Below are 16662 nucleotides of genomic sequence, written 5' to 3'. Positions count from 1 at the left end.
TAGATAATCTGTAGACCCTTCTTCCAGAGTTCACAGTCTCTGGTATCAATATATGCAAACTTATATTCATAAATATTCAAATGGACTTGTGATTTTATCATGGTGGCTTTTTCATCTAATGATATAAATCAAAATGCATCTCTGCACTTATGTTCACCTAAAATATGGATTATGATGACCTAAAATAAATGTCTACTATTTAAAATATCCACTTCTTTTCAAAGGCAGTTTATTTCTAATGCTCTTCTTTATTCAGTACCCTACACCTCCATGATTTCATAAATGAGGGCAAATATCCATTGATGAATATCACAATATTTTCATTCATTACAATATTACCAATCACAGCATAAATCAATCAATAAACATTGATTAAGCATCTATTACCTGCCAGGCACTATGATACGTGCTGGAAATTAAAAAGAGGAGAAAGAGAGTGCCTGTCCTCAAGGAGCTTATAATCTAATGGGGACAACTTTCAAGCAAATATACCTATACATATATATATATAACTATATACACAGTAGAAAGGAAATAATAGAGGGGAACACTGGATTTAAAGGGGGTTGGCAAAGGCTTCCCGTAGAAGGTAGGATTTTAGTTAAAATTTCAAGGAAGCCAGAGAGGGTAATAAATGAAGTGAAGCATGAAAAGCATTCCAGACATGAGAACCATCAGAGAAAATGCCCAGAGCTAAGAGATGGAGTGTCTTGTTCATGGAGTAGTGAGGTGTCCAGTGTCACTAGATCAAAAAGTACATATCAAGGAGTAAGAAGCAAGAAGACTGGAAAGGTAGGAGGGGAGTATGCTATGCAAGACTTTGAATACCAGAGAGCATTTGTATTTGTTCTTGAAATCAATAGGAAGTCACTAGAGTTTATGGGGGGGGATGCTTATGACTGAACCTGTGCTTTAGGAAAATATTTTCATGTCCATAGACTAATGATTGGAGCTTTAATTATCTCATTGGTATTGTACATGATTTCGTTTACATAAATACATACCAGCAACTGTAATGGAATATATCCCTATATCTATATAGTGACAGGTAGATAGGTAGAGAGGTAGATAGCTAGACAGACAGACAGACAGACAGACAGACAGACAGATAGATAGATAGATAGATAGATTTTTGCCATTCATTATATATCAAAAATAATCCATAACTGGATCATATTTAAAGACTTTTTAAATTATTTGGCTCTGTCACATTCGTAGACTAATGACAGTGTTTTTGAGAACCAAGAAGTTTTCCATGCCACAATGAGGAAGAAGAAGCACTTTCATGAAAGAATTCCTTTTTTTGCCACCTACAAATTGTTATAGGATTTTCCCACTTCTTTTAGTGAGTGATATATTTCATAGAATAACATCATTTCTAATCTCTGTACTGTGCGATCAAAATATTTAGCTGATACCAGATGAATGAATGAACGCCTTAAAAAGTATTCATTAGAGCTTACAGTGTGCCAAGCACCATGCTGTGCTCTGGGAACACAAATATTAAAATAAAATAGTTGTTCCTGCTCTCACAGAGCTCACATTCTAATTAGAGGAGACACACATATAAAAAGATTTAAGTACAAAGAAGTAAAAGCCCAATAGCCTTCAGGGTATTGTTACAAGATGGATAGCAACGTCCAGGAGTCCTTAAAGTGTACATCCAGGGATCCAGATGACATAAGAGTAAATGGTAAGGTTCAGTGGACGTTAGGAAACAGTGGAATGCAGATCATTAGGAACAGTGGTCCATGATTTTATTATTTATTTATTTATTTTGTTTTTATTTTATTTCTTTTTATCTCTTTAGTATTTTAGCTTTCCTTGGTTACATGCAAAAACAATTTTTAATGCTCATTTTTAAAAGAGTTCCAAATTCTCTTTCTTCCTCCCTCCCCCTCATTGAGAAGGCAAACAATTCTGTATAGATTGTACACGTGAAGTCATGTTATGAAAGAAAATGTAGACAAAAAAAGAAACTCAAGAAAAACAAAGTAAAAATAAATATGCTTCAATCTGTGTTCAGACACCATTAACTCCCTCATAATCACATATCACAACTTGTTCAATCATTCCCCAATTGATGAGCATCCCCTAAATTTCTAAATATTTGCCCCCAGAAAAGAGCTGCTGTAAATAATTTTGTACATATAAGCCTTTTTTTGTTTTTTCATCTGTCTTGGGATACAGAGCAAGTAGTAATATTGCTAAGTCAAAGACTATGCAGGATTTTATAGCCTTTTGGGACTTAAAAAATTGCTGTATGGAATGGTTGAATCAGTTCACAACTCCACCAACAGTGCATTGTTTCATTTTTCTCACATCCCTTCCAATATTTGTCATTTACCTTTTCTTTTCTATTAACCAATCTAATAGGTATGAGGTAGTGCCTTAGAACTGTTTTAATTTGCATTTCTCTGATCAATATTGAGTTGGATATTTTTTCATGTCTATAGATAGCTTTTATTACCTCACCTGAAAACTGATCATATCTTTTGATCATTTATCATTTGAGGAATGGTTATTTTCATAAATTTGACTTGGTTCTCCATAAGTTTGAGAAATGAGGCCTTTATCAGAGAAACTTGCTTCAGTTTTTTTTTCCACAGTTACTATTGCTAACTGTATTTCCCTCCACCTTATCCCCCCACTTGGTGTGGCACCTAGATGGTGCAGTGGATAGAGAGCCAATGTAAGAGTCAGGAGGACCTGAGTTCAAATGTCACCTCAGACACTTGACGCGCACTAGCTGTGTGACCTTGGGCAAGTCACTTAACCCCAATTGCCTCATGCTGGGTCATCTCCAGTCATCCTGATGAATATCTGGTCACTGAATTCAGATGGCTCTGGAGGAGAAGTGAGGCTGGTGACCTGCACAACCCTCCCTCACTCAAAACAAAGTCAAGTGCAAATCATGTCATCATTTCTCTGATGGCATGGTCTTCTTCAGCAACGAAGGACGAACACACAAAACAATCCCCCCACTTATTCTGTTCTTTCTCTGCTTTTACCCTGTCCTTCCTCAAAAGAGTTTTGCTTCTGATGACCCCTCCCTCAATCTGCCCTCTCTTCTATCACACTCCCTTCTCTCATCCCCTTCCCCCCACCACTTTTCTGTAGAGTAAGATAGATTTCTATACCTAATTGAGTGTGTATGTTATTCCCTCTTTGACCCAAATATTATAAAAGTAAGGTTCATTCACTCACTCTCCCCTCCCCCCTCTTCCCCTCCACTGTAAAAGCTTTTTCTTGTCTCTTTTATGTGAGATAATTTACTCCATCTTACCTCTCCCTCTCTCTTTCTCCCTGTACATCCCCCTTTCACCTTTTAATTTTATTTTTGAGATGTCATTCCTTTATATTCAACTCACATTTGTGACTTTGTCTATATATATATATATGTATGTATGTATATGTAAATACATCTATATACCACTTCTAACTACTCTACTAATGAGAAAGGTCTAATGAATTATAAATATCTTCCCACGTAGGAATGTAAACAGTTTAAACTAATTAAGTCCCTTATGATTTTCCTGTCCTGCTAACCTTTTTATGCTTCTCTTGAGTCTTGTATTTGAAAGTTAATTTTCTATTTAGCTCTGGTCTTTTCCTCATGGATGCTTGAAAGTCCTCTATCTCATTGAATACCCATCTTCGCTTGAAGGATTATACTCAGTTTTGCTGGGTAGACGATTGTTGGTTGTAATCCTAGCTCCTTTGCCCTCCAGAATATCATATTCCAAGCCTCTGATACTTTAATGTAGAAGCTGCTGTCTTATCCTGACTATGGCTCCACAATGCCTGCCCAGAACTGTGCTCTACTCTCACCCAGTTACAACAGACCTTTCCTGCCGAACTTCTAAGTTGTCTTTGGTGTCTGTGGGCTGAGAGGTCTGGAAACCACCACTGCCACCATTGATTCAGTTACCCTGAGGCCTGCTGCAGGTTTGCTGGGGCCAGGTCTGTACTGACCTGGCCTGTGCTGGACTTTGCTCCTCTTTTCCACCCTGGTGCGATAGATCATTCCTACTATCCTTCCAAGTTGTCTTGGGCTGGAAATTTGTTTCATTCTATCTTTGTTTGAGTTCTGTGACTCTAGAATTTGTTTAGAGAAATTTTTAAATGTATTGGGTGGGGGGCAGAGCTCAGGCCAGTCCCTGTACTCGGTAGTCCATGATTTTAAAGGAGAAATGATACTTGTTCACTCCCCACTCATCCAAATGATTGGCTCTTCTCCTGGCACATGACAATTGGGAAGGAGATAGTGGGAATAGAGTGAGGGTGCTAGGTATTTCCTCCACTAGGGTGGGAATTAGGGTTCAGCATCTATTCTGAAGGGGCCATTCAGAATCTAGTAGGAACTGGGCAAAATGATTTTGGGCAGAGGGAGGAAGGTGTCCTCAAGGCCTGCTCCCTCAGCCCACCTTTTGTATCAGATAGTGAGTGGTAATCAAATGAAAAGTCTACCAGTCTGCAGACAGTCACGGTGTATTTCTATTGACAATAATTATCAAAGGGATTTCATGCTTCTGGCTGTTTACTAATAACAAATGTGTGTAAAGGTACCTGATAATGGTTTAAAGGGAAGAAAAGATTAAAAAAATGTAAGCTTCTTAAGGACTTACTATTTCACTTTTCTTCAGGTGCTTCTTTAATATTTATTGTTCTGAAAATAGTGGATAATAACATAATATATAAGGTAGAGAACTATCTAGATAAAATAAAGATTTTAGAAACTACTAAATTCAAGCTTCCTTCCAATGAAAGGTTGTTGTTGTTATTGTGTTTGTCCTTTGTTTTCAAAGAGGACCATGACATCAGGGAAGGAAGACATGACTTGCACTTGAGTTTGATTTGAGTGAGAGAGGGCTGTGCAAGGTCACCAGTCTCACTTTCTCCTCCAGAGCCATCTTGATCCAGTGGCCTGATATTCATCAGGGTGACTGGAGATGGCTCAGGATATAATGGGAGACTCTGGCCCTTTTAGGCTAAGGCCTTTTTGGGTTCTCACTTTGAGTGAGATAAGGCCCGTTCAATGACTAGGCCTCCTAAAGAAGTGAGTCAAGGGATGACCTTTTTAATAAAAAAAAAAAAAAAATTAAACTGGGAGGAGTAAACCCTCAGGGTTGCTGGCCAAAAAGAGGAACAGTCACTATTGACATTCACTCTAAACCAGGAGGGTCCAAAATATAGTCATTAAGTAGTGCTTGGGTAGGGACCTATTGTGGTCCAATCTTTGAGCTCCAGAGTGAAATAGGTTTAAGGTTTGACTTTTGAGAAAAAAAAGGAAGGAAGGAAGGAAGGAAGGAAGGAAGGAAGGAAGGAAGGAAGGAAGGAAGGAAGGAAGGAAGGATGGAAAGAATCTCATCAGTAAATCCCAAGTTAACTGGGCAACTTTTGGTCAACAAAATTTATCTTCCTTTGGAGATGAGAAGGCTCAACTTGTCATCTTCCTCTCCTTCTATAATAATAGGATCCCCTCTACAAATATTATCCAAGCTTCTGCTCTCACTTCTGCTTTCACAATTAAAAATTTCTTATGTTATAAGCTAGACTATGGTAGTGATAATTGTAGAAATTAGGGTAACAGTGACTTTAGTAGTTTGGCATCTTTGCAAGTTCAAAAGTTGGGGAAGAGATAAGAGAGAATAACTTGTAAGAGATGATTCTGAGTCTTTAGTGTTCATTAGCAGAGACAAAGAAGATAGGAGAACGGGCAAAGTTGAAGGGAAAGATCATGAGGGCCAGCATAGCATGCATTCATCAAAGAAAGTGTCATGCTCTATGAGCAAAGCAGAACTGAAGTAGCCCAAAAGAAATGCAGGATGTGAAGATTTAGAGAATCCACCCCACATGTTCACATGGACTATTTGTTCCCAATCTGTGTTAGAGCATTCCAAGCTCACATTGTTCTGAGCAGCCACTGTAACTTGATGTAGTAGTGATGTCATTTTGGTTCTCTTTGAGAATGAAGGACGATAACCTAAACTAACTGAACTTTAGGTACCAATGTAACTTTCCAGTTGTTAGGAACGTGGGGAGGTTACTTAGAGAAGAAACTGGGGCACAAGAAGTGAATGCTGACATGGAAATTGATATAGCTATAACTGTAACCGTAAATATGGGTTGATAGACAAATGCAGACCATGAGAAAATACTAAGATACAATTAAGAGATGAAAGAACAACAAGACAGAATGGGGTAGCCAATATGATCAATGCCATGTAGATTAAGAAGGATGAAGACCTAGCAAAGGAAAGTGCTTGTCAAGTAAGCAAACATTTATTAAGTGCCTACTACAAGCTAGGTGATAACCACTAGAAGTGCAAAGAAAGGCAAAAACACTCAAGGAACATACAATCCAGTGAGGAATAGGGGGAGACAATATGCAAAAAAAATATGTACAAATAAGATACATACAAGATACATTACAGATTTTTTCAGAGGAAAGGCATTAGCATTAAGAATGAAGCAAGGCTTCCTGTAGAAAATGGGACTTATCTGAGACTTGAAAGAATTCAGAGAAGATGGGAGATGGAAATAAGGAGAGAGAGAATTCCAGGTATGACGTAGTGAGTTTGGAGAAGGAGTGTCCTATGAGAGAAATAGCATGAATGTCAGTGTCACTGGATCACAGAGGACATAGAGAAAGGAGAGTAAAGGGGTCCGGTTATAAAGGGATTTAAAAACTGAAGATTTTATATTTGATCCTATACGTAATGGAGAACCACTAAAGCTTACTAGGGGTTATGGGGGAGAGTCACCTGATCAGACCTCAACTTCAGGTCTGAGGGGAAGAGAGAGTGGAGTGAGGAGATTTGAAGGAGGGGACTAACCCGAAGGTTATTATAATTATAATGAAGTAATGAGGAACTGCACCAGGAGGGTCAGAGGAGAGAAAGAAGTGTATATAAGGAATGTTTCAAAGGTAAGAGTTAGCAAGAGTAGACATAGGGTTGGTGGTAAGAGAATGAGGAGTTGAGGATGACACCTAGGTTTGCAGCCTTGGTGACTGGGGCTACTATGACATCCCTGTCCCACATGTAGAACTTTCAGTTGCCTGGTTAGCAGGCATCACACATCAGTCATTTCCCGAGGCTGAAGTCAATGACTCCATCCAAGCAATGGTTTTCCCCATAAAATAAAAAAACAAATTATCTCCTATATGTTATAGTCATAATTGTCTAGTTGAAATGTTTTATCATATCCATAGATGTTTAACTTGAAGGGTTAATTGGGGAACAAATTCTTATATAATGAAGTTTTCCACAATCCACTATTTCAGTTTGACATCTTGCCTCTATAGCTGATAAAATGACCAAGCATAGTGTGATATATTCAGGTCTGTCTGAAACTGGTTGCTGGTTGCTAGAATCTGATAAACAGAGCCTATTAAAGTGTCATGCACTTTGCAGCTGCTGAGTGAATATTTATTGAGGGTGGTGATAAAGAGAATATTGACACTAACCAGAGTAGATCATATGTTTTCCTCCCACAATGTACACAGTAGTTCAACCCCAGCTGCTAATCATTTTAGTTAAACAGTTTCCAGTTAGGCAGTGTAGACTAGTGGAAAGAAACTGACTGAAATCAGAGGATGTGGATTCCAATCCTTCTTGTGCTATTAACTATTTGGATGACTCTTGACAAGTCAATTAACTTCTTCCTGAGTTTCATTTTCCTCAGTAATAAAATAAGATTGTTCTAAAACAAGAGGGGAATCTGCAGCCTCAAGGCCACATGTGGCCCTCTAGGTCCTCAAGATCTTCAACAAATTTTTTCTGTGAAGTTTGGATTTAGTCAAAAAGCCTCCCTTAAGGATCTAAAGGGCCACATGTGGCCTCAAGGCTGCAGGTTTGCCAATAGTTTCTTTATCCACCTTGTAGTCACAGAACTAGTTATAAGATAACAACACAATGGTACCATAAAATAAATGCATTCTGTCATTTCTTATTGCAAATGGGACTTTTAACATATGGAACTTTGGTTCTTTACAATGCAAAATATCACACCAATTATCTCTAAAAGGTATAAGTTATTTTCAAGAGAGATGAAGCAGATGCAACTAAACATAAGTAGACCAACAAATTAGAATGAAAACAGAATTCTGGAGAGTTCGGTTACTCAAGATTGATGTGTATGAATTATGGGAACTTGCAGTTAGGGCTACAAGGCAGCTATGTGACCTTATATGTCAAATAATCCAATCCTACTATTATGCAGATTAGGAAACTAGACCCAAAAATGTTGGGTAGCTTTCTCAAGATTATATCTTAGTAGAAAGGCTGAGACTGGAATGCAAGTCCTCTAATCTTGTGCTGGTCACAGAGTATACATATGTAAAGGAGAGGCAGTCCCTGCCTTCAAGGAGCTTACATCACACTGGGGAGATATGACAAGTTTATTGTAAAACCCTGCTTTTAAAATTTACTGCCCATGGCCTTTAGCAAATCATTTAACTACCCTGGGCTTCTAGTTTCTTCCTTTGAGAAATGACTGATTGGATTGAATGCCCTCTCAGTTTTCTTCTGTCTCTAGACATTTTGCTGTTCTCAACTCATCTTGACCCCTTTTGGGGTTTTCTTGGCAAAGATACTGGAGTGGTATCTTTCTCCAACTCATTTTTATAGATGAGAAACTGAGACAAAAAAGATTAAGTGACTTGCCCAGGGTCACACAGCTAATAAGTGTCTGAGGCTGAATTTGAACTCAAGAAGATGTCTTCCTGATTCCAAGTTCAGTACTTTATCCCCTGTTCCATCTAGATGCCCAGATAAAGCAAATACAAGATGTCTACAAAATAAATACAATATAAAAGGGAGAAAAGGGGCACTAGTGCCTCTGGGAATCAGGAAAGGGTTTTTGAAGATGGCATTTGAGCTGTGTCAGCAAATGAGCCAGAAATGCTAAGAATAAAAGCTGCATTCTTGCCTATAAGCATTATTAGACTTTTTGAAGACATTTTCTTGCCCTGTCATGAACTGATGCTGAGTGAAGTAAGCAGAACCAGGAAAACACTGTACACAGTAACAGCAACATTGTGTGATGATCATGTATGATAAACTTAGCTCTTCTCAGTAATACAATAATCTAAGACAATTCCAAAAGATTCATGATGGAAAATGCAATCCACATTCAGAGAAAGAACTATAGAGTCTGAATGCAGATCAAATCACACTATTTTTTTCCTTTTTTTTCTTTCTTGTGGTTTTTCCCTTTGGTTCAAATTCTTCTTTACAACATGACCAATGTGGAAATATGTTTAATATGATTGTACATATATGGATTATATCAGATTGCATGCCATCTTGGGGAGGAAGGAAGGGGAGAAAATTTAAAACTCAAAATCTTACAAAAGTGGATGTTGAAAACTATAAATAAATATTTTTTTAAAAAAAGAAAACATTCTCTTGTCTAAAGAAGTTCATTGTTTTGTTTCTGTTGCCATTTACAGTCTAGGTTTCCTCTAAACATGTTTGTGTTTTGCTTTTGTTTCTCAAAATAGATATTATCTCCCATGACACAGATTATCTCCACCTATCTATATATATATAGGCTTTTTCATTCTTTCATTTATTCATTTACTCATTCTTTTCCTTGGTACCATTCATGCTATCAGCCCCCCACCCCACCCCCCAAAAAAGAGCTGAATTTTTTATATATAGAACCATGTTCCATGGGTATATTTATTCAAAATAAAAACAAGTAAATTATCTAATTATGTAATAACTATAGAAGGTGAGAGTGTTTTAATTGTTATTCTAAGTTAGAATTATAATGATTTTAGAGTTATATTGCTTTAAGCATTTTGACTTCAATACATGGGGTGAAAATGCTTTACATATACTTTAACAACACAAAAATTTGACTCTATTGACTGAAAACAGTTTGAATTAGTCACTTTCTTTTTGAGGTAAAAATAATATTTTGACTAAATTATTTACTTTTTTCCACTATTTATTTTAAGTTAAGTAACCTTGCACTCTTTCCTAAATGGTTGTCTTTTTGGAATGGGAAATTCATGAAGCCAAGCATATGTGTTATAGGAAAAGTGTACATCTTCCCTGAGGTTGTTTTAAAAGCAACATTGCATGGTTATCATATATGTATTATGGATTTGAGATTTGCCACATTGTTAGAATATATTCAGTCATATCTAAGTTAACATCACAGCTGAACTTGGGTCAGTTTTACTTTTCTTTGAAACAATATTTTATTTTTAGAAGAAACAGTCCTTTCAAAAGAGTGAAACTACTTCTTAAATGTCAAACTATTTGAAGCATTTTTTATTTATTTACCACCAGTTGAATTTGTGTCAAAGAATACACATATGCATACACAGACACACACACACACACACACGCACATGTGTAATTATACACTTTGTAAGATTAGAAAGCCAAACTTAGGTCAAAAAGGCTAAATGAGATCCCCAAGGGCACTTAGGTAGTAAATAACAGAGTTGGAATTTGAATTCTCTTTCTACGACTCTATATCCATTATTGTTTATCTATACCACAGTCTTGAGAAAAAAAAATCAAGAGACATTTAGAAAATGGATTGAGATAATTGAGAATAGCTAGGTGGAGCAGTGGATAAAGTACAGGACCTGGAATCAGGAAGACCTGAGTTCATATGTAGACTCAGATGTGTATTAGCTGCTTGACCCTGAGCAAGTCATTTAACCCTGCTTGCCTCAGTTTTTTCATCTGTAAAATGAGCTGGAAAAGGAAATGACAAACTATTCCAATATCTTTTCCAAGTAAACCTCCATATGGGGTCAGGAAGAATCAGACATGACTGAAACAGCTGAACACTTGATTAATAGGAAATGCAGATGCAATTAAGTGACTGCATTTAGTTATTGCTTAAAATGTCCAAGGAATACACTAGGGGTATTATGACAAGCTCTTCACAGCTGGATGTGCGTGCTGTGCTTCATATTTCATGAGAAAGAAGTCCTGATATGATGTCAGGTCAAAAGCACAGAAGCAATTTCTAGATGGATAAATGATGGTAGTAGCTCTAGTCAGTTACTTCATGGCAAGTCACAAGGAGACAAACACAAGGAAGCAAGGAAGAAGGAATGCTGTAAGAAAATACTAAAGCAAACCTTTAACGTATGCATTCTCCTTCCACATGAGGTCTCCAATAGGCACCCATGAAAGTAAAAAGAATGTTACATGGAAGAAGAAGCACCATAGACTATAGCTTCTATTATAATACCCCAGGCTGGTTCATCAGAAAGCAATAACAGTAATTTGTACACAGTAGATGCTTAGAAATACTCTCTGCAATGAATATTGATGGAGGTGGAGAGGGGAAACAGGAAAAGTATGGAACATGAGCTATTGCTTCCAATGGGTGAAAGATAAACCAGGAGAAGACAAAGTGGTATGGAACACGTGGGTTATGTGCTCAGATGGAACGTAGAAAGTTAGAGAAGAAGCTTGCTTTGCTTTGACACAGTCTTGCCTAGGCATGGCCCAGGAATGTGTTGAGGCAAGACCAACACTTGCCTTACCCATTAACTTTCTTATCTAAGAAGTTCTTTAGGGAGTTATGATCTTTGAGAGATAAAAATAGAAGGTGGAATTACTATGGGAAAAGGATAATCATTATAAAATACAGAATTTCAGGTCTCTCGATGACAAAAGGCAAGAGCCTTTTGTAATTGCTCCCAATTTATCCAGTATATATCTTCGTTGTGTATAGGTGTTTACATGTTGTCTTCCCCATTACAATATGAAGTCAATGAAAGCAGGGACTGTCTTTTGGTTTCTGTTTGTATCTCTAGTGCTTAAGACAGTGACTTGCACATAGTTGGTGCTTAATAAATGTCAGCTGACTTATGTTGCAATAAAAAGGGAAATGAACAGAATGAATGATTAGTGTAGCAAAAAAGAAAATGGTAATTACTTAGACTAAAAGCTTGGTTACTCTGGTAACTCTATCCTCATTAGAAGTTGGGGTTATGGTACTGAAGGGGAAGTCCAACACTTAATGGGTAGAAAGAAAAAACAATTCTTTCTTTTGGGTTTACACACAGAATTCAGCAATGGGAAAAGGACAAGAAGTGCATTAATAGGTCGAGGCAGCAATGTGAAAGGAAGAATCATGAGTATCCTGCAGACACTGGCTAGGCTAGTTACCACTAACAAGCCAATTTTTCCAAGAGAAAATTTCACACGGTAGCTAATCTAAAGAGCCAAGTAAGCAGGTGTATTTAGTTCTGATGGCAGCTAAGATGAGCTATGTACAGGTTTTATGGAACTAGAATTGAGAGGAAGAAAAGATAGAGCAGTAACTGAGAACCCCTGAGATTAGTGACTTTGAAGTTGTTTATATAATGCCGGAATATTTTGTTTCTTTAAATTTTCTTCCAAATTGAATTCTCTTTGTTTACTCATAAATCATGGTTATCAAACTCATGGTAATATTTTGGAAAGGACTGTTTTGTACAAAAAAAATTCAAGTGCTAAAGTATATGATTTATTTCTGAGTCATCAACAATCTGTGTCTGAAATAAATCTACTCATTGGGCCTAAGCTATACTAATTGACATTATTATCCTCCAGGTGGATAACTGGTGGCAGTTACCGCAGTTGGGAACATATGGTTAAAGAATTAACCAGCATCCAGGAGACATGCTTCAGAAATAGTCTACTGAGGTGAATGGCAGCAAAGTCACAGTGCAACTTATTGATACATCAAGCAGAGGAAGAAAAAAAAGGATGGAAGGAAAGATGGAAGGAGAGAAAAAAGAAAGAAAATGCTAATCAGTAGTAATTGTTTTCCTTACTAAGGATATTAGTCACTCTCAGTATATAGGCAGGTTATTTACATAATTTCAATGAAATTATATATATGTATGTGTGTTTGTGTATATACATATATATCATTTCACATATTTCACATACATAAAACAAATATATGGGTATATGTATATCTATGAATGAAAATGATAAGCATAAATATATACATGGACATGAGACAAAAATATAATTATATACATATATATTCACATATATATAAACATATTCATATGAAGCAAAGATATTCATATATATACATGCACATATATGTATGTGTGTGTGTATTTTTTTTTTTGCTAGATATGGGAAGAGTAGCACAGCTGCTGAATCTGTCAGTAATGGCCTAGAAAGCAAAACACATGCTTTAATCTGATGTCTAGGCTGCATTTTCAGAAATTGGATTGAAAAGGATTAGATTAGATTAGACCTTCTGGATTTAGAAATGTTAAAGCTCCATTTATGCTTTAACATAATCTCCTTCCACTCTCTGGAGCCATCAAACTGAACACCAGTCCGGGGCAGCCTTTTTACATATTGTAGAAATTTGTTATTAAATTTGTGTCTTTTTTTCCATTTTAACATTCTGATTTCCTATTTGCAATAGAAAGAAATCTTCTGAGACTCAGCTGAAAGTTCTTTTGACCTGGCAAAGGAAAGGGCAGCCACTTAAGCCTTAGGATTTTACAATGATTTTTAAGTATTTGCACAGTCACAAATGTAAATACTAATAGCCAGTTTTTATAGCCAAATGACAGTGAGGAGTTTTGAGAACTTTGAATTTTTCTGGAGTCTTATTTTCAAGTATAACAATTTATTATACAGTATTATTATTTTTAAAACCTCAGTTAAAGAGCAGTTGAACAGTACATCCAAATCTGACGTACCTATTACCTCCAGGCTCAGTAAATAAAAAAGACAAATTACTGTACACCATTCTCAGGCTACTGAGGTTCAGAATACATATAGGTCTATATGACAATTTGAGTTTTCATGAATCATAAAAATGATAAAAAGCATAATGAAGTTTAAAATTCTGTGCAGTATTCTGAAAAAGGAAATTTGAGAAGTTGCTTTTGTATGAGAAATGTATCATTTTCCTTTAGTAGATTGATCTTAATTCCCTAAGATTTAATTATCATGTTTCTCACACATACATATACATGTACACACAAGGGCAGAGATTTGCTCACAACATCTTGGCCTGTTATGTTACCACTGTCTTTGGGATGCATATTGCCTAGACAAATTGTTATTATAAATGATCATTTTAATCCCTGTAGAGTCTTATATAGAAGACTTATGGTTACTTTCAGACAAATTAAAATTATTGTGCATCTGAGTCATAACAAACACTCTCATCTATCAAAAGAGCCCATGGGATATTAACAGTTTAATTAAAAAACTAAACTAAATTATATGCAAAGCCACCAGTATGGTCTATTCATCATTATCAACACCCACTTACTGAGTATGTAAAGGGTACAGGACACTACGGGATGTGGTATATATGAGACTGGTTTTTAGTTAGTGTCGATAATGTGATAGTATTACAAGTGAGCTTGAAAAATTGGTTTACATTATTCTTTTATAGGATCCCAACAGCATATCCTTGGTCTTGGCCCACTAGTTTCATTTGGGACCTTAGACAGAAGCACTTCTTTTTCTTTTTGGAAGGAAGGGGAAATGAAATCCTATTTTCTGTGTCAAATTTGAGCACAAGTTATCTTTCTTCCTCAATCCCAGATCCTGTCGTTTTGTACATTTCAAGAATGTCAGAACTGTTAGAGAACTACAGATCATTTCCTCATTTGATACATAAGGAAACTGATGTTCCAAGTCTTGACTCTTAAGGCTATTTCCTCACCTTTTCTAGGTCTCCAACTAAAAAGGAGCCAATGGCCTCTGAGCTTCTAATTCTCCTGTTTTGATTTTGACCCTGTTTTGACCCCAACTTGGCCTACAGTAAAGGCCAACTTTAGGAAAGCTGCACCAATTCCATTCGAAACTTCAATAAAAAATGATGAAACTCATATAGTACTTTACGGTTACAAAGCAACATGATGTATATTTCCTACTTGATCCTCCCAGCCTTGAAAGTATATGGGACATTCTAGAGACCAGAAAAGTATCTGCAAGTTAAGGAACTTGAGCAAGTTCCATGCACTTTGATGGACTGGGGAGGAGGGTGAAGTGGGAGTAGAAGGGGGAGAAGTATGGAAACGAATATTTGTTAAATACTTACTATGTACTAGAAACTTTGCCAAGTGATTTACAAATAGTATCGCATTTGATCCTCATATAACTCAAAGAGAAGTGTGCTATTACTATCCTTATTTTATGGTTGAAGAAACTGAGGTAAACAGAGATTAAGTGACTTGACCAGGGTTATACAGTAAGTGAATTCAGGTCTTCCTAACTCCAGGCCCAATGCCATTCCCCCTCAACTTAAATCCCTACAAAACATATTATCATCTTTGGAAGAGAGTACATAAAGTCCAATACATTTCCCATTACATTGTGCTGTCTGTTCTGATAACACCGTAGCTGTGGGAAAGTCGCATTTGATATTTTTAGTAATAATTTGGGTCTCAACAAGAAAATGACAAATGAATTTAAAACTGAAATATGTATCCATGATCTCACTGAATGTGGGTATTCACTCCAGGTATGCAGACAGTAACTCATCCATAGAAGTGTGTGAAGATACAAATGTATTCCATGAGGCCTTAAATTCATCCAGGACACCCAGGTAGTTCAGAACATTTGCCTCCTTGGACACATCTAGGATCAAGTCCATATCTATTGAAAATATCTACTCTCTGGCACTTCACATTCACCACCTTAACCTCTCCAACTTCCAAACTCGAATGTCCCTTTGTTTTGTAAGCCATTTATCAATCCAGGTCCTGAATAACCCCTTCTTTTCCCAATATTCCACTCCTAGATGAGGTCTGTTCATAGTCTACTGCAGATTAGAGCAGGAATGATTGAAAATCCTTTTGGGAGATGACATGATCGATTGTCTGAGTCATAGGGCAGGTCAAGAGAAATGACTTTTCATGTACTGTTATTTATTACGGGCTTCATAACACTACTTTTTAGCCCATGTGTTTTCGTGCTATACTCATCTCTAAACAAATAAAAATACATTCATCTCTACGTAGATAATTGGAAAGGGGAAGAGAAAAAATTCTAATGCCTCTCAAATATTTTCACATCTTTGGATGAAAGTTGATTTTCAAATATATGGCACTGTGATTATATTCCATCTTTACCCTACATCTTTGGTACATATTTACTGTCCCCTGTGGATGAGTGGCTGGGAGGCTGAACCATCTCTACCCGTGATTTAGAGACCCTTAATGAAGGACCTAGGATACTGTTCACCAGAAACCCAGTCAGATCTGAAGACTGATGTAAGGAGATCTTTAACAATTATAAATCTCAAGTAATCCAATATCTTTATCTGAAAATTGGCACCTTACTGGTCAGTCAGGTATTGTGTCCATATTCCTTGGATTGAATATAGACACTTGGGGAGAATAGAACACCTCTTTTTCTGACTTCAGGGAATTGCACCTGTTTTCTCTCCCCCTCCCAATTTGGAAAGCCCTTAATCTTTCCTCTAGTTAGAAATCCTATGACCTTGTGTCCTTTAGAAAACCACAAATTAATATCATCTATGCTTTATTTTTTAAAAGTACTTTGCTAAACATTTACTAATTACATTTTAATCTTGTTCTGGTTTTAGGTGCCAAATTTGACACCGAGGCTCTAACACTAATCTCTTTTCTGAGACATAACATCAAATCAACAAGTGAGTATTGGCTTCCTACTCTGGCAG

At 36.7% G+C, this 16662-nt stretch overlaps 1 pseudogene; it reads left to right on the top strand.

Annotated features, from left to right (window-relative positions):
- Positions 1-1626: 1626 nt before the first annotated feature.
- Positions 1627-16662, top strand: part of LOC140502663 (NADH dehydrogenase (ubiquinone) complex I, assembly factor 6-like) — a 63652-nt pseudogene continuing 48616 nt past the window's right edge.

The sequence above is a fragment of the Notamacropus eugenii genome, chromosome 4 (assembly GCF_028372415.1).
Source record: "Notamacropus eugenii isolate mMacEug1 chromosome 4, mMacEug1.pri_v2, whole genome shotgun sequence".
Lineage (NCBI taxonomy): Eukaryota > Metazoa > Chordata > Mammalia > Diprotodontia > Macropodidae > Notamacropus > Notamacropus eugenii.
This window is presented reverse-complemented; position numbering and strand designations above follow the sequence as displayed.